This window comes from Petaurus breviceps, unplaced genomic scaffold (genome assembly GCF_028583685.1).
Source record: "Petaurus breviceps papuanus isolate PSGF00001 unplaced genomic scaffold, PetGlider_PUasm1.0 225, whole genome shotgun sequence".
In the NCBI taxonomy this organism is placed as follows: Eukaryota; Metazoa; Chordata; class Mammalia; order Diprotodontia; family Petauridae; genus Petaurus; species Petaurus breviceps.
The window spans coordinates 13,485,351-13,503,810 of NW_027185889.1; the positions used below are offsets into that span (position 1 = coordinate 13,485,351).

Sequence of the window (18,460 nt, forward strand, 5' to 3'; positions counted from 1 at the left end):
TCTCTCTCTCTCTCTCTCTCTCTCTCTCTCTGTCTCTCTCTCTCTCTCTCTTTCTCTATTCCCCCTCCCCTTTCTTTTTCTCTTTCCCTCTATCTAGTGAGGTTTCCATAAAGGGAAAATAAGACCTCTGGGCCAGGAAAGGAAAGGTACTCCATGACCATACATGTTCTCCATATATATGCCTCACTACAATTCTACTTTAATAATTAACCTCCCCAGGGATTTTGTGTATGCAGGGGGGAAAAAATGAACTCCCATTTTGGGAGATTTTTATAAATGACATTTGTTCTCACCTTCTCAGTAAATATCTCTTGTTAAAGTTCATTGATTGATATGGGGTGGGGGACTCAATGGGGGGGAGGGGGTCAATAGCTATACTGTTAGAAGCTATGATCCATTAGGGTAACCCCTAGAATGCTGAGGAAAGGAGTGATATTCATCCTCCTAGAGACTCAGCCTGCCAGAGCACCTTGGGTGAGTGGCCCCCCGAGGGGGTACCACATTTCTAGAACTAATGCAAAGTGAAATGAGTAGAACCAGAAGAACAATTTACATGGTGACTACAACAGTGTAAAGAAAAACAACTCTGAATGACTTAAGAATGAATGAGTTCAATGACCAGCCAGGACGCCGAGGGATTAGTAATGGAGCATGCTGTCCACTTCCTGACTTTGAGGTGATGGAGGTGAGATGCAAAATGAGACAAACGTTTTCAGATATTGCCAATCTGCGAATTTGCTTCAGCTTTACTATGCTTATCTGTCACAGGGGAAGGATTTTTTTTAATAAGAAGGAAGATTGAGGGAACTGAGTGAAAGTGGTCTTTAAAAAAAAAGAAAGAAAAGGTCATTCTTTTAGTTAACAACTATATATTAAGTATGGGGATGAAAAATTTTTTATTTAAATTTTTAAAAATCCAACCCTGGTCCCTACTCTCAGTTGGTCAGACTCAATGGAGCACAGTGTACAAGCCTACCTTCTGTACTCTAGGCCCCCTTTCCTTTCTGCATTCTGCATTGCCAACATAGAGACAACTGCATAATGTGCTTTGATTTTGAAGTCTTGGAGACAAATGGTCTTTGAGAGCCATAGCTTGATATTGGGGCTTGATCCCCCATCTTTCCTTAGCATTCTTACTCTCTTCTGGGGCTGTCAGAATCTATAGAATTTGGATAATTTTTTAAAAATCTTCTTTTAAACAGGAAATGGAAGGTATTTGATACAGAATTTTTGCATGATGACATAGAAGTAACTTAACAGCTAGCTAGTGTTTGTTCTGAATGTTGATAGACCCTTCATAATTTTGTTACAATGAAACCTTGAACCGAAAATATTTAATAAAGTAATATTTAAGAAGAAAAATTTTTTGCATTCTACTGAGGGGAATAATATACAAATAACTATATGTACAGGGTTATAGAAACATTTACATAAACACACAGAAGAGAACAGAATTAGGTTTGGAGGGAGACAGAGAAGCAGAACAACTGTAAAATTAATATACTGAATAAATTATATAATTTTTTAAAAAAGTAAGTTATTTGTAACAGCAGCTCCTGGTTTCACATGCAATCTTATTTTTCTGTTCTTTATCTATAGAAATATCTAATGTTTAACAAGTTCAAAATAATCAAATTTTTTTTTTTAATGTAAAGAAGGAGGCTGGCTTAGATGGTCTCTGATATTCTTTCCCTAAATCTGTGATCCTTCATGGGGATCACAACCTAGTAGTGGAAATGAGATAGGCACCAAAAAAAAAATCATAATAGCACGTGTAAATTATAAGTAGTGAGAAAGCCAATAAGAAAATACTATGTGATGTGGAAAGGAGGGGAGATCATTTCTGAAGTGGGAAGGACAACCTTCATGGAAGAGGAAGCAAATGGGTTGAGTCTTAGAGGATGAGTAAGATTGCAACAGACAGAGTGAAACTCATGAAGAGGGTGGTGGCCTGATTAGTGGATAGGGAACAGATGAGTGAGGCTGGTACCCAATAAGAGAGAGAGAACATTTAACAAAGGAGAGGGTGTGGGGTATGGGGAAGAGGGAAAGGTCCAGAGAGACTGAGCTATTTAATCAAGTGACTGGAAGGATGTTAGTCTAGTCAGTTAATCAACAAACATTTATTGTTTTTTTTCTATTGTTCTCAATAAGGATCATGGTATCAGGAAAGTGATGCCATGCCATGCAAGTGAATTGTATTTAAGTGAGGGCGGGCTGTGCCAAGTCACCAACCTCACTTTCTCCTCCAGAGCCATCTGGGTCCAGTGACCAGATACATATCAGAATGAATGGAGATGGCTCCAGATGCAGTGGAAGCCAACAAAACATGTATTAAGCACTTACCAGGTGCTGAGCACTCAAAAACACATTCTCTGCCTTCAAGGAGCTTATATTCTAAGGGGTGTGGTGCCTCAGCAGAAATAGAGAAGTTGTGGGAGGGCATTTTTTTTTTCAGATTTCCTAGTTGGTCTATGTATTTTTGGTAGATTAGATTACAAGACATGATGATCTTTACAAAACAGAGCTTGCTCAAGCCCATTTGGAGCAGAGATGACCATACATTTTTTTCCTTTCCACAAGAGAACCTTAAAAGCATCCATCTGCCAGAATGAGAGTGAAGTCTTTCAGGGGATGGAATTAACAACCCAAATCATTCCAAACACAATTTGTTCTGGTCTAGTTGGAACATTCTTTTCATTTGGAATTTTCTGTTTAGTGGTAATTTGGTACTGTGGAAAATACCCTGAATTTGGAGTCAGAGACCCAGGGCTCTGCCACTTACTAGTTGGGTGTTTCTAGCCTCAGTTTCCTCATCTGTAAAATGAAGGGTTTGTACTAGCCAGCCTCTAAGATCCTTTCCAGCCCTACATGTAAGATTCTATGATCCTAAAATATTTATCTGTGTTTTATTATTATTTTATTATTTATTATTTTATTTATTATTTATTAATTATTTATTATTATTTTAGTATTATTCTTCTGCTCAAAGAAAATTCCTCCATTTCCCTCTGTCATCTTGTGCCTTTGCCCTCTCCTCTAATAATCTCTTGCCCTAAGGACAACTTGCCAGGGAAGCTGTATATGCCCATGTTTTGCTGGATGAGATCCTTTCCTTAGACCAAAAGAAAAACCGCTACACTTGAAATCAGGAGGACTTAAGGTCAAATCCTGCTTCTGAATGTCGCTGGCTAGGCAATCCTGGACAAGTCATTTAAATTCTCTGAGACTCACTTCTATCACTTGTAAATTAGGAATAATAAAAGAACCTACCTCACACTGTTCCCATGAGGATTAAATGAGATTAGTGTATGTAAAGTACTCTGCAAATCTTTAAATGCTGAATTAATGTTAGCTATTAGTATTGTTATTGTGATGTCCATAAATGATGTACATAAAGGATCCTTACCTACCAACAGTGGACTCTGCATTTTTGTCCTCCTCACCTCTCAACTAACCCATCCATCTTTTCCACAATGAGGTTCATAACCTTGGCACTACCCTCAGCTCATCACTTTTACACACCCACCTATCGAATGACTTGCTAAATCTTGTCATTTCTGCCTCCATTAGCAACCACCTCAGTCCAGGCCCCCATCACTCTCACCGAGATTCCAATCACCTCCTAATTGGTGTCCTGCCTCATCTCTCCCCATCAATTTATTTGTCACATGGGTAACAAAAGAATCTTCCTAAGAAATAGGTTTGATCTTGCCAGTTGAAAACCTTCAGGGTCTCCCTTTTGTCTCTAGGATAAAGGACAAACTCATTAGTCTGCTTTCTAAAACAGGAAGTTTGACTCTAGTATACCTGTCCACCAAGCCATCCTATACACAGTCCCCAAGGGTGATCTTCCTAAAGGGCAGGTCAGACTGTTATACACTTACTGCCCCACACTCAAGAAACTCCAATGGCTCCCTATTACCCCTAGGATCAAATATAAAACCCTATTTGGCTTTTAAAGTTCTTCACACCCTGACTCCTTTCTACCTCTCCGTCTCCTTAAGAATTCCTCCTCTCCCTGCCCTCCTCAATCTGGCCATGAGGCATAACTGAGACTCCTCACACATGATGCTTTTCCACAGGCTGTCCCTCATGCCTAGGATGCTTTCCCTCCTCACCTTCCCTTCTTGGAGGCCCTGGCTTCAAGACTCAGCTTGAGCCTCCTCACCTTCTACAGATCTTTCCTGTTCCCCTCACCTGCTCTCACATTCCCATTCATCTTGTCATCTTGTGACTCCTTTGTACATACCATGTACATACTTCTGCATGTATGTTTTATCTCCCTCTGGAAAGAATGTGGGGCAGCTAGGTGGCATAGTAGATAGAGTGCTGGCCCTGAAATCAGTAGTACTTCAGTTCAAATCTGACCCTCAGACACTTCCTAGCTGTGTGACCCTAGGCAAGTCACTTAACCCCACTTGCCTCAGTTCCATCATCTGTCAAATGAACTGGAGAAGGAAATAGACAACCACTCCAGTATCTTTGCCAAGAAAATCCCAGATGGGATCACAAAGAGCCAGACAAAACCGAAAAATAACTGACCTGAACAACCTCTGACTAAGGATTAATAACAGCTAGCTTCTACCACACGTTATGGTTTTCAAAGCTCTGTATGCACATTATCTCATTTTATCCTTACAAGCATCCGGTAAGGTAGGTGCTATTATCCTCATTTTAGAGATGAGCAAGCTGAAAGGGGGAGGCACTTAAAAGACATGCCTGAGGTGATAACAGCAAGTGAATATCTGAGGGGACATTTGAACCCAGGTTTTACTGATCAAGCCCACAGCTCCACTCTTATAAGTTCCATGCTCAGCAGAGTGCCTGACACATAGTAGGCAATAAAAAAAATACTGGATAACTGACCATCTACTGCAGGGAACACTGCCTCTAGTAGAAAGGAAGATGAGACCCTTTTTGTTAATTAATTTATTCTATTATTTATTACAATATCTATCTATCTTAAACATTCTTTTCTTCTTAAATTTTGTGTTCCAAATTCTCTCTTCCTCCCAACCCCTCACCCATCTACTGAGAAGATAAGCAATACAACATTAATTATGCAATATATGGAATATTTTAAGCTAATTTCAAAAGCAGTTTTGTTTTATATTATTTTCAGTCATTTTTCATTGCTGTCCAAATCTTTGTGACCCCATTTGGAGTTTTCTTAGCACAGATACTGGACTGATTTGCCATTTCCTTCTCCAGCTCATTTGACAGATGAGTAAACTGAGGTCAACAGTTTATATTATATTCATATCCACATTCCCTGTCATTTTGGGGCTCCCCAAGTAAGGGACAGTTAGTCATCTTTTCTAATTCAGGCACACACTACTCATCTGAGTGTGTCCATCATGGCTTTCCAACTACCTAAGACCTTCCAAGGAATTTGAATCATGAACAGAGCCAGGAGTGAGAAGTAGGAGTCTGTGTTTGGGCCTCAGAGTGATTCATTGGCTTACCTAGGGATGAGTACAATAGAAATGTGAGTCCATTGCTCTATGTGAAAAACCGGGCCAAAGATTTTTACTGCTGTCTGCTTCATAAGAGGAGCATGACAAATAATGACTCCAAGGTGTTATGAACCACTAATAATAATGACAACTGCCACTGTTGTAGCCCTTTAAAGGTTACAATGCCCTTTATATACTGTGACCTCTTCACTGAGGGGCACAATAGTGCTAGGGGTGCTTTATCCCCATTTTACAGAGAAGTAAACAGAGGCACTCAGCCATTAAATGACTAGTTCATGATCACACAACTATTAAATGTCAGAGGCATGATCTGAACACGGGGCTAAGCAATCATTCAACAAACATTTTTTAAAAATTTCATTGATGTCTTTATTTCATATAGCTTAAATTTCTTCTGGTATCCCTCTTCCTCTCCTCCTTCAAAGAGTCATCCTATGTAGGAAAAAAAAAACTTTTAGAGAGGAAGAAGAAAAAAACAGAAAAACCTATCACTATATCAAAAAAAAATTGACAATATGTGCAATGGTCTATGCTCGTGTACCCCTACCGCTACAAAGTAGTAGACAGAGGTATCTTTGGGGCCAAGTTTGTTCTTTCAGCAAGCATTTATTAAGCACTTGCTGTATGCCAAACCCTGTGCTGGCTCCTCAAAGCTAACAGTCCTTGCCCTCAAGCCAGCCTTGAACTGATTGGAAATAGTTAATAACATCACCAAATGATAGTCTGACTAGATGTTGCTGGGCTCCCAAACTTGATACTAACCACATGCCTTATAAACAGTTTTGCTTAATCCATGTTAACTTCACACATGAACTTAATATCACGTGGCTTGTATATGTTTATGTGTCCTGTGAGGTCTCACTTCTATTAATAAGTTTGTTTACCCAAACGACTTTGTCCCAGCCCTCCCTGTCCTCCCCCCCAAAGAGAGCATATTTTGTGTAGTCAGTGTTAAATCTGACACCCCTGGCTGTGAAAAAGGAAAAGCTACAAAGTTCTCAAACGACCTTAGAACCAGTCAACACCAAGCAGAATGACCCTAGGATCCAGCCAGCCTTCCTAAGTTCATCCTTGAAGAGGTCTCTTTCCCTGGTGCAGGAGAATAAAGCCACTTATTTACACATGCATAGGTTGTCCCTCCTTCTGCCATCAATAAGCAGGTAAGCTCTTTGAGGGCAGGCTCCATGTCTTTTCTTTTATTGCTTTATATCTCAGCTCTAAGTAGGGCATGTAGTTGGCATAATAAATACTTGTTGAATTGAACTGTACATACCAAGGAACATGGCCATATGGCTTGCCTACCATCTGGCATTAAGGTTCTGATTCTGCTGCCAGAAAAGGATGCCAGGGTGCCCAGAAGGATGAAGGGACTGCCTACACCAGGGTTTCTTAACCTTTTGGGTGTCCTAGATCCCTTCGGCAGGCTAGTGAAGCCTAAGAATCCCTTCTCAGATTAAGGCTTTTAAATGCATAATATAAAATTATGGTTACAAAAGAAAACAATTATTTTGAAATAGAGCTATGAAAATAGTTTTAAAGATAGGTGTATTGTTCCCATTTTAGAGTTGCCACAGACTCTTTGGCAGCCTAGATTTAAAAAAAAGGATCTTTGGATCCCTTTTCAGACTAATATTTTTAAATGCATAAAATAAAGCATATATAGCTACAAAGGAAAACAATTATATTAGTTATCAAAATAGAGGTTTTTTTTAATAACCAAGGAATCAAGTTAAGAAGCCCTAAACTATGTCATATTAGGACTGATGGGCATCTAGGTGCCAAAAACATAGTGGGAAAGTATTGCTCTTGGAGTCAGTAAGACCCGAATTTGAATTCTGATCTAGACATGTTACTGGTTGTGTGACCGTGACTAAGCAAGTATTAATCTCATTCAGACACAGTTTCTTCATCTGTAAAATGGGGATGATAATAGCACTTACTCCACAGACATTTTGTGAGAACCAAATGATATAATAAAGCTGATGTGTTTTATAAACCTTGAAGTGCTATGTAAATGTTTGCTGGCATTAATATTATTATCAGTCCTTTTCTGAGAGAACATGCAATGTTCCACACCCATACTTCTCCAGCTCTGAAAAAGAAGGGAAGGAAGAATATTTTCTCAACTCTTCCCTGCAGCCAAGACAAGCATGCCCTTTTCAAGGTTAAAAGATTATCAGTTTTCCACAGGTTCCTGTGAATTTGTTCCATACCATAGTTTTCTTTCTCACAATGAGGTCCAACTGTGATGAGAAAATGGGTTTTTGAAGGAATTACAGGAAAGTGAACAGAAAGCAATTTTGGAGCATGGGGAATTTGGAAAGCCAGAAGGTCTGGATTAAGCAGCAAGTGTGGGAGAGTGGGCCCCTGTTGGTGAAGCAGAGAAATTGCTTGCTTTGAGAATGTAGGTTGGGGTGCAGGGGGGTGGGAATACACAAAGACACAAACAAAATTTACCCATCTTACAATTAATTCGTCAATATCCTGACCCTGGCAAGAAGTGTGGGTGTGATGATGGGTACCTTGGACAACATTATTACCCCCAAAACTTGTCAATAGGAATATATGTCTGAAATATTCACTAGGTTGAACAAACTTATATTCTTCCAGTGCCAAGCACCTTGGACAGGAACAGTGCATTCTTCTGGATATAGAGTTCTCCTATACAGTTGGATGAGTAGGTGCTCTCAATTTAGGAATGACCAAAGTAATTGGAGAAAAGATACCATCCCATGGAAAGCAACAAAGCTACACGTTACCTCCCGGACCAAACACTAAAGCTGCACATATTTCAAAATCTATGTATTAGACATTAAACAATATTCTTCACAAGGGCAGCAATATGTCATCATCTTATTTTCCCCAATGCCTTAGCACAATGTTCTGCACTCAATCAGCACTTGATAAATGTTTAGTGAATGAATAAATATAGTTATGGCTGCTAATTATTCTATGGTTATGAAGTTGTGAATTAGATGAAAATACATTCTTTAAAATGCCTTTTGTCCATGGATGGCTGATTTTGTTCCCATAAATTTTTACTATACTCAAGAATAAGGATATTTACTAAAGTTAATAAGACTAATCAGACTAGAAAGGGCAGAAAACTCCCCTTCATTCTTCTACTGTGGAGATTAGTCACTTCATTTTCCAAAAGAAGGCAATTAAGTAACTTCATTTAAAAAATAAATAAACAGGAGTTTTCTATCCTTGTCCAACTGTTGGTTTGAATATAGTTTCCTATAGGTTGACATTTTCTAAAATCACTCCCTATCATTTATTTATTCTTCTAAACCCCTTTTCTTCTTAGTATTAACATGAAGCTTTGGGGAGAAAGTAGAAAATTGTGCCAGGAAGGCCAACATGACTGCAGCTGTCCACAATTGTTAATTATCCTGCCATGCTATTTAAAGTGCACCAATACATTTCTTGATCGAGCATGCTTGGCATGGTGTTAGTGAGATCTGGAGCTATGTTTGTGACAGAATGGAGCATAGGGCAGTTTCTGAGTGAATTAAGTAGAATGAAAGTGAGAGCAAGAGAGAGGGGAGGAGAGGGAGAGGAAGAAAAGAGAGGAGAGACTGAGACAGGGAGACAGAGATATATGGAGAGACACAGAGAAAGAAGAGACAGTGATGGAGGGAGAGGGAAAGAGGAAAGAGAAAGGGAAAAGAGGCACTAATCAGCATAGAGAGAAGGAGGGTAGAGATGATATGGGGCTAGTTGGTCTCACAAAGGGAAGTAAGTGCCCTTCAATTTACAGGAGCATGAAAAGAGTGGTTGCTGAAGCTAATGGAGCTTGGCAGACAGATTGATGCTTTGAGCTACAAGACCACATGAAGCTTTGGATTCTGGGATCCATTCTTGTAGCAATGCAATCATGTTGGGGCCAAATGAAGAATCCTTTCAGATGCCTGCGTGGTACCGACTGCTCCCAGTCACCAGAAAATAGAAGACAGGTCTCAAAGACATGGAAATAGACCCACAATCTAAATGCTTCCCAGGAAAGCTGCAAACAAGAATGACAAAGGACTGAACACCTCATTTCTTTCAAGTATGAATAGCAGGGAGAAACTGTAGTGACTTACTTGCATAGAGCATGTTGTTTGTATTTCTGCCCCAGCCAAGTGAAAGAGAATTTTACAACATATCTAAGTCTACATGTATTTATCTATATGGATATCCATCTATGTTGTTGTTCAGTCATTTCTGTTGTGTCTGACTCTTTGTGATCCCATTTGGGGTTTTCTTGGCAAAGACACTGGAGTAGTTGGCTATTTCCTCCTCCAGCTCAGTTTACAGGTGAGGAAATTGAGGCAAAGAAGGCTAAGTGACTTGTCTAGGGTCACACAGCTAAGTGTCTGAGGCCAGATTTGAACTCAGGAATATGAGGAAATATCTACCTATCTCTCTAACCATCTATCTGTATACATGCATATACACACATCTGTTGTTATTGTTCATCTATTTCAGTCATGTCTGACTCTTCAAGACCCCACTTCAGGTTTTCTTGGCAAAGATACTGGAGGGCTTGCCATTTCCTTCTCCAGATCATTTGACAAATGAAGAAACTGAAGCAAACAGGGTTAAGTTGAACTGCTCAGAGTGACAGCTAGTAAGTATTTAAGGCTGGATTTGAATTCAGGTCTTTCTGACTCCAGAGCTGGTGCTCTATCCACTGTGCCATTTAGTTGACCAGATAAATACATACACACACACACATATATGCACGTACACACACATATATTTATATGTATGTGTGTGTATATATATATGTAGATATCAATATAGATAGATGTATAGATGTATACATACATATACTGGGTATCCCTAAAGCCTTCCCACCATTTTAAGCAATTGAGCTTTAATTGATGAAATGGCACAAAGACTTTTGGGACACCCTGTAGCATCTCCTCAATAAACAGGCCTTGTTTCACTTTTGTGTTAGTATAACATAGGCCTCAGCCCAGTTGATAACACCATTCTGGCAAGGTACAAAAGTAAATTCAGGTATTGATTAACCACAATAGTTGAGAAGCTACTTCTTTCACACTGGGCTGAAGACAGAGATGACCAAAGCAAGATAGGGTACCCAAGCCCAGTAACAACTGATACCCGTAGAAAAAGGAAATAAAGCACTGTACAGAGAGAATGCTAGATCTGATGTCAGAGACCATGGGTTCAAATTCCTACTCTGCTATTTACAACCTATATTATTTTGGGAAGATCAGCAAACCTCCCTGAACCACAATGTCCTCCATTTGAAAAATGATAAAATGTCTTCAAATTTCCCTCTAACCATAAAGCTATGATTCAGGGATACTTTGGCCTCCTACAAGCCTGAATAGGACTTTTTTCCATAGCAAATCAGGGAACCTTATTGATCAATAATAATGATTCTCGAACCCATGTGTCAGAGACTCTTAGGACACAAAGGGTCCATGTATATTTGGAGGGGCCTTCTTTCATTTCTCTTAGTTCATACACCATCATCCAAAAAGCCTAGAAAAAGCTCTCCATTTCAATTAGGCTGTGGACACCAAGATCTCACTTCCCTTTCTGACCTCCATGTTGTCTCCCCCATTAGAATGTTCATATACAATGTTTATAAGGAGTTTCCTCTTTCAGGTCAGTGCTTGTATTTGTATTCTCTCTGCAGTATTTAGCAAGTAGTGAGCTCTTAAGCTCATTCATCCATTCATTTAAAAACATTACAGGGGAACATTTTATTAAAAGAATGAGGTAAATAAAACTGAACTAATACTCAAATTGAGACTGAGAATTCCTCCAGGAGTATGCAGCAAATTTTTTAAATTTTCAGTGTGAGTATTTACAATTCAGAAATAGGCAAATGTGGGATGGCCAGGTAGCATGGCGAGTAAGAGCACCGGCTCCAGTGTCAGGATGACCTGGAGATCAAATCCCGGGCTCAGACACTTAGCACCCACCCAGAAACACCTGGCCATGTAACCTTGAGCAAGTTACTTAACCCTGATTGCTTAAAAATAAAGGAAAAGAAATAGGCAAACACAACAAATTAAGGCTGTTATTGTTTATTACTTCTCCAGTTTTAAGAAAATGAGCAATCAATCAATCTATAAACATTTATTAAGCACCTACTACATTCAGGCATTGTGCTAAGCACAGAAGATATAACAAAAGGTAAATAAATCAGTTCCTGCCCTCAAGCGGCTCACATTCTAATAAGGAAAACAATATGTAAATAACAGTGATTTAAAACATATATGTTTACAACAATATTATATGTGTACATACACATACATACACACACAGAATAGCTGGAAGATAATCTCAAAAGGCAAGATTATTTTTGCCTTTTTCTTTTTTGGAGGGCAATTGGGGTTAAATAACTTACCCAAGGTTACACAGCTAGTTTCTTTGTGTGGGTGTTAAGTGTCTGAGGCTGGAACCAAACTCGAGTTCTCCCAACTCCAGGGCCAGTGCTTTACTCACTGTGCCACCTAGCTGCCCCTCAAAAGGAGAGATTTTAACCTCCTACAAAAGATGAGATTTGAGCTGAATCTTGAAGGAAGCCAGGGAAGGAGAGAGGCACAGAGGAAGAGGAAGAGGAAGAGCATGAAGACAGCCCAAAGTAAAGGGATGGAGATGGACATGGAAGGCCATGGGGGAGCAACCATAAGTACACCAGTATTTCTGGAAATAAGAGGGGAAAAAAAATCTTTAAGCATTCTCTGTCCCTGGGTTCAGTCCATGCCAACTAGGCAAATATTAAGAACACTGCCCACATTTTGCCACCAAATTTGTAACAGGCCAATGCTCTCATACCACAGAATCTTCTTGGCAATGGACAAAAGGCCTCTTGGCAGACTGAATCCCACTGAATAAACAGACACTTCTGCTCAAGAGAGAGAGGAAAGTAATTTAATGAAAACTAACAAGCACAAAGACTTTCAGAGAAATCTCTAGTTGGTACTAATACAAAAATCTACCAAAATTACTCCTGTTTATTGAGAATATAAACCTTAATAGTAAACCTACATATACATGATACACACATTCATATAAAGAATTAGATTATTTCTCCTTGAGGAAATTATAAGGCACAGTGAATGGAGCACTGGGGTGAAGTCAAGAAGACCTAAGTTCAAATCTTTCCTCAGACATTACTAACTATGTAACTCTGGGCAAGTTAATTAACCTTTAAGAGTCTCAGTTTCCTCATAGGTAAACTGAGGAAATTGAAGTAGATAGCCTTCCAAGGCCTCCTCTAGCTTTGAATTTATGATCTTCAGCTCAGTTGTGCCCACTTTGACACCTGGCCAAGCTGGCTTACCAAGTGTAATACAAGGTGGGGGTAAAAGGGGGCAGAAGTAAGGGAGGAAATAAACATTTATAAAGCACTCATTATATGCTAAAGACTGTGCTAAGTGCTTTTACAAAAATTAATATTTGTAAAAATTAATTTGTGACTCTGGGCAAATCCTGTCTCAATCTCAGTTTCCTCATCTCAAAAATGGGGATGATTATTGTTTCTATTGCACTTACTTTATAGGGTTTTTGTGAGGGTCAAATGATATAATTTAGTTGAAGTGTTTCATAAACCTTAAAATGCTATGTGTTTACTAGCATTAATATCGACCCTTTCTAAGAGAATATGCAATGTTCCACACCCACACTGCCCCAACTCTGAAAAATTTGATCCTCAGAACTATAGTTAAGGGAGAGACAAAGAAACACAAAGAGGGAAGAACCTGGGAAAGGGTCGAAAATAAGTACAGGGAAAAATAGACTCATTGGAGGACCTCCATGCTGTTTTAGGCCCAGCCTCCTACTTCCAGGCTAGACAGGTCATGTCTCAGGTTCCTTCCTGTAAGGAAGATTCCTGAAGTTTGGAAACAGCATCATATGTCCTGCATTCTAAGCTTTAGGCTGGGTTTTAGGAGGCAGCCTTCCTTTTTAGGGGACAAGTCAGTTTTGAATTAAGGAAGACCTACTCTAATAACTGTAGAAAGCTTCCACCTCCATCTAGTCCCCTGACCCACTGGGGACTGCTTTACTGGGACTTAATGCTCTGGCTATAACAGAAGGAAGAACAGACAAATGATAATGCCCTCTTTCTCCCATTCCACAGACCTAGAACATCACCCAGGGTTTAGTTTATAATTATGGTTTACCCAGGACTGTCTAAACAAAAGGTGGCCTATACCCTAGAGAATTTTGATCTGGTAAAAATTACTCACCATAGTATGTCACAGCTCTAGGTATCCAGTCTGGACATGAGATCCCCCTGTGAGCTGCGGCGTAGAGTTCAGGTGACAAAATGGATCAAGTGTATGATTTGGAGTTAGAAAGACCTGAGTTTTAATCCTGCTTTGGATACTTACTAGCTGTGTGACTCTGGGCAGGTCCTCTCTCAGTCTCAATTTTCTCATCTATAAAATGAGGATGATAATAGTGCCTACTTTATGGGGTTTTTGTGAGGATCAAATGATGTAATAATGCTGAAGTGTTTTGTAAACCTTAAGTGCTGTGTAAATGTTTGCTAGCATTATTGATATTATTGATTCTCTCTGAGAGAATATGCAATGTTCTACACCCATAATTCCTCAACTTTGAAAAAGAAGAGAAGGAAGAATACTTTCCCAACTCTTCCCTAATCCCAAGACAAGGATCCCCTTTTCAAGGTTAAAAGACTCTCAGTCTTTCACAGGTTCCATCCCATAGTTTTCCTCCTCACATGTGAGATCCAACTATGCTGAGAAAATGGAAGTTTTGATGAGGATAGGGAAGTGAGGGTGACTTTAGAGGGAGGCAGTTTCAAAGCATGAGGAATTTCAAAAGTTATCGGGTCTGAATTGAGCAGCCAAGTATAAGATAGTGGGTCGCTATTGGCAAAGCAGAGGAGCTGCTTTTTTTGAGAATGCAGAAGGGGAAAAAGGTATACAGACACAAACAAACTTTGGCTAACCCTGCAATTCTTTGTACTGACCCTGGCTATCAGTGTGATGATGGTTACCTTGGACAACAGAGTGACCCAAAAACTTGCCAGCAGGAATAGATAAATCAGAAATATTCACTATGTTGAACAAACCTGCATTCTTCTGTCACCAAGGACCCATGACCTTGGATAGGAACAATGCATCCCTCCTGGATATACAGTCGGATTAGTAGATATTCTCAAATTAGGAACAACCAAGGTAAATAAAGACAAGATGCCATCCCATGGGAAGCAACACAACTACATGTTACTTCATAGATATAAAAACTCTTTGAAATGACTAAGGCAAGAGATGCTTACATGGCTTTCTCACAAAGCATGGGGATCCAGGAAACCAAAGAGTGAAAAATTATTAGTTAAGCCCAATATGTTTTGGCCTACCCTTCTTATTTTGTGTGATTGGATCATAGTACTAGGGCTGAAAGGGACTTCACCCACCATCTAGCCCAAACCCCTCATTTTATAAATGATAAAAATGAGGCCCAAAGAGTTTAAATGTCTTTCCCAAGGGCATTCAGATAGTAAGTTGTAGAGGCAAGATTTGAATCTAGGTAGTTTGATTCCAGAACCAGTGTTCTTTCTACTGTATTATTATTTTTTAACAGTTTTCTCCCAATGAGGCTATATAACAATAACTTACAGAATACCTTGACATCCAAAGAATCAAAATTGAGAATGACCCAAAGGCCAATGAAAAGACACAAGGAAAGTGGGAGCAATAAGTAGATTGTAGCATATTCCTGACAATGTTTTACATTCAAGAAGGGGAGAAAAATAATATCACCAAGCAACGACTGTTTGGAAAAGGAGATGGGTCAATCAGGAAGCCTAAATAAGATGGATAACCTGAGTACTCCATTGTTAGCCAACAGAAGTTAAAAGACCTACAGCAGATCTTCTTAGCACTGGGCAGACCCTCCATGGAAAATATATTGAAAGACAAGAAGATAAATTGCATCAGGGTTGCCCTGATATTTGGGAATATCCTTCCAGTAAGAACTTTATAGCAGTCTTCTCATGTTCCAAATCAGCAGGACACCCATGGATAGGACAGTTCATTTCTCTACTCTCAAAAAATCACTTATTCCTTTCTCTTACATTTGTTGTCTCTCTTTTTAATCCACTAGATTCAGTAAACTATTTTAAACTAAAAAAAAGAAGAAAAAAAGAAAAAACCCAACCCATCAGATCTGCATTTCTAATCATATCAGTCAATGGCTGCACCAATGTTTTCTGAAGGAGGAACCAGAAGGGACTGTGAAATGCCAAACAAGCTTTTTCCTCTTCACAATTGATAATAAATATTCCTGACACTGACAGTAAAGCTTTAGACCCAGAATATACATAGGGCCATTTTTCCAATAACACTTCAGTGGAAGAGATAAAATATGTTGTCAAAATGGCAATAAACTCTTGAAATAAGACTTTGGTTTTGCATTCCACTGTGTACAACATGCATAATGTTGATGGCTTCAGTGTTGTTTCTTTCCAGGAAATTAATGCTTTAAATAATCATTGTAAAATTGGACGAGCCATTCCAGAAGGAAATGAGTAGCAGGAGTGTTAATTCATAGAGAACAATGCAAAAATGAGCCGTTGGTTTTAGCCCTCTGAAATTTCTATTATAACCAATAATGAGGATGTTGACTCATCGTTACAGAAAATCTGATGAGCTAATTTCCCAGGCATGGACCTATTTTCTTTTGGCAGCTGCAAAAATCTATGGACAAAGAATGAGATGATGAATTATCAGAAGAACTGAAGCAAAAGCTTCTACAAATGTGCCTGCATACATTTCTTCTTCCATCACAGTGCTAGATAAAAGGAAAAAGGCACACAATTCCTGTGACTTTTCTTTCCCTCCCCAACCCATCTCTTCCAATCAATGCAATGAACAAAAGAAAATACCAATATCTCAATATTGGAAGGCACCTCAGAGATCATATAAACCGACTCAGAAATCTGTTCTACAACATTGGCAATAAATGGTCCGTCAGCCTCTTTTTCTGCTTCCCTGAAACTTCTTATTGCTCCTAGCTGTCTGTCACCTAAGACTAAGAAGAGCATATTTAGTCTCTCTTACGTGTGACAGCGCTTTGAATACTCGAAGACCATTCTCATATCCCCTTTCTGTCTCCTCTTCTTCAACTTAAAGGTATCCAGTTCTTGCCATCCATTCCAGTATGGTATGAATGATCTCTAGTCCTCTTAACTATCCTGATCACCTTCCACTGGACCTTTCCAGTTTGTGAACGTGCTTCCTAAAACGCGCCACCCAGAACTGAACATAATATTCTACCTAATCTGAGCAGTAGGACAGTTTCCTTTTTTGTCCTAGACACTGTTCTTCTATTTGGATTAAGGGATAGCTTCCATTCCATATACTATCACCCCGAATTGTGTGTCCCTCAACTTTTTCTATTACTTTCTTCTTTTTTATGGGATAACCCCACTCTTTTTAAAAAATTTATTTACTATTAATTTACAACATTCAGTTTCACAAGTTTTTGAGTTCCAAATTTTATAATCCCCTCTCCCCCCCGCCATGGTAGCATGTAATCTTAAATAGGTTCTACATGTACCTTCACATTAAATATTAGTCGAGTTGTAAAGAAGAATTGAAACCAATGGAATGAATGAGGAAGAAGAAACAAAACAAAATGAAAAGGAGAGAGAGTAAGTAGTTTGCTTCAATCTGCATTCAGCCTTTTCCATCATGAGTCCTTTGGAGTTGTCTTATAACCTTACATTGCTGAGATGAGGTCAGTCTATCAAAGTCAGTCATCACACATATGATGGGTCTGTAATCATGTACAATATTCTCCTGATTCTGCTCCCCTCACCCAGCATAAGTTTACATAAGTCTCTCCAGGTTATTATGAAGTCCATTCACTCCTCATTTCTTATAGCACAATAGTATTCCATTACATTCATATACCACAACTTGTTTAGCCATTCCCCAGTTGATGGGCATCTCCTTGATTTCCAATTCTTTGTCACCACAAAAAGAGCTGCTATATTTTTGTACATATGGGTCCTTTTCCCACTTGTATAATCTCTTTGGGAGACAGCCTTAGAAGTGGTATTGTTGGGTCAAAGGGTATTCACATTTTTATAGCTCTTTGGTCATAGTTGCAAATTGCTCTCCAAAATGGTTGGATTAGTTCACAACTCCATCAACAATGAATTAGTGTTCCAAATTTCCCACATTTTCTCCAGTATTTATCATTTTCCTGTTTTGTCATGTTAGCCAATCTGTCCAGTGAGATGTGATACCTAAGAGTTGTTTTGATTTCTCCAATCAATAGTGATTTGGAGCATTTTTTCATATGTTTATATATATATCTTTAATTTCTTCCTGTGAAAACTGCCTGTTCATATCCTTTGATCATTTATCATCTGGGGAATGACTTGTAATCTTATTGAATTTGACACAGTTCTCTGTATGCTTTAGAAATGAGGCCTTTATCAGAGATACTAGTTCCAAAAATTCTTTCCCAATTTTCTGCTTCCCTCCTAATATTGGTTACATTGGCTTTGTTTGTACAAAAACTTTTCAATTTAATGTAATCAAAATTATCCATTTTGCATTTTGTAATGTTCTCTTTCTCTTGTTTTGTCATAAATTCTTCCCTTTTCCATAAATCTGAGAGGTAAATTAATCCTTGTTCTCCCAGATTGTTTACAGTATATCTAAATCATGAACCCATTTAGACTTTATTTTTGGATATGGAGTATATTGCTTTCTTCATTTAATAAATACAGCTAAATCTCTCATTTTTATACCACCTCCATCTCTAAAAATATCCCTCCCTCTTCCTCACCCATAGAGTTATCCCTTGTAACATAAAATAAAAAAGAGGAGGAAAAACAATTCATTAAAACCAATCAAAATATCTACTGAGTCTGACTACATATATATATATACACACACATACACATATACAATTCTGCACCCTTGATTTCACACCTCTGTAAAGAAGGGAGGTGTATTTTCTCA

The 18,460-nt window shown here is 38.8% G+C and overlaps 1 long non-coding RNA gene across 2 annotated transcripts in view; it reads right to left on the reverse strand.

Annotated features, from left to right (window-relative positions):
- Window positions 1-5,844: 5,844 nt before the first annotated feature.
- LOC138166628 (uncharacterized) overlaps window positions 5,845-18,460 on the reverse strand; it is a 107,108-nt gene continuing 94,492 nt past the window's right edge. The window contains exon 4 of one of the 2 annotated variants that reach the window (XR_011169658.1): window positions 5,845-5,912. This is a non-coding gene — a long non-coding RNA (uncharacterized lncRNA). The remainder of the gene's footprint in view (window positions 5,913-18,460) is intronic. The other variant, XR_011169657.1, reaches the window with a different exon arrangement.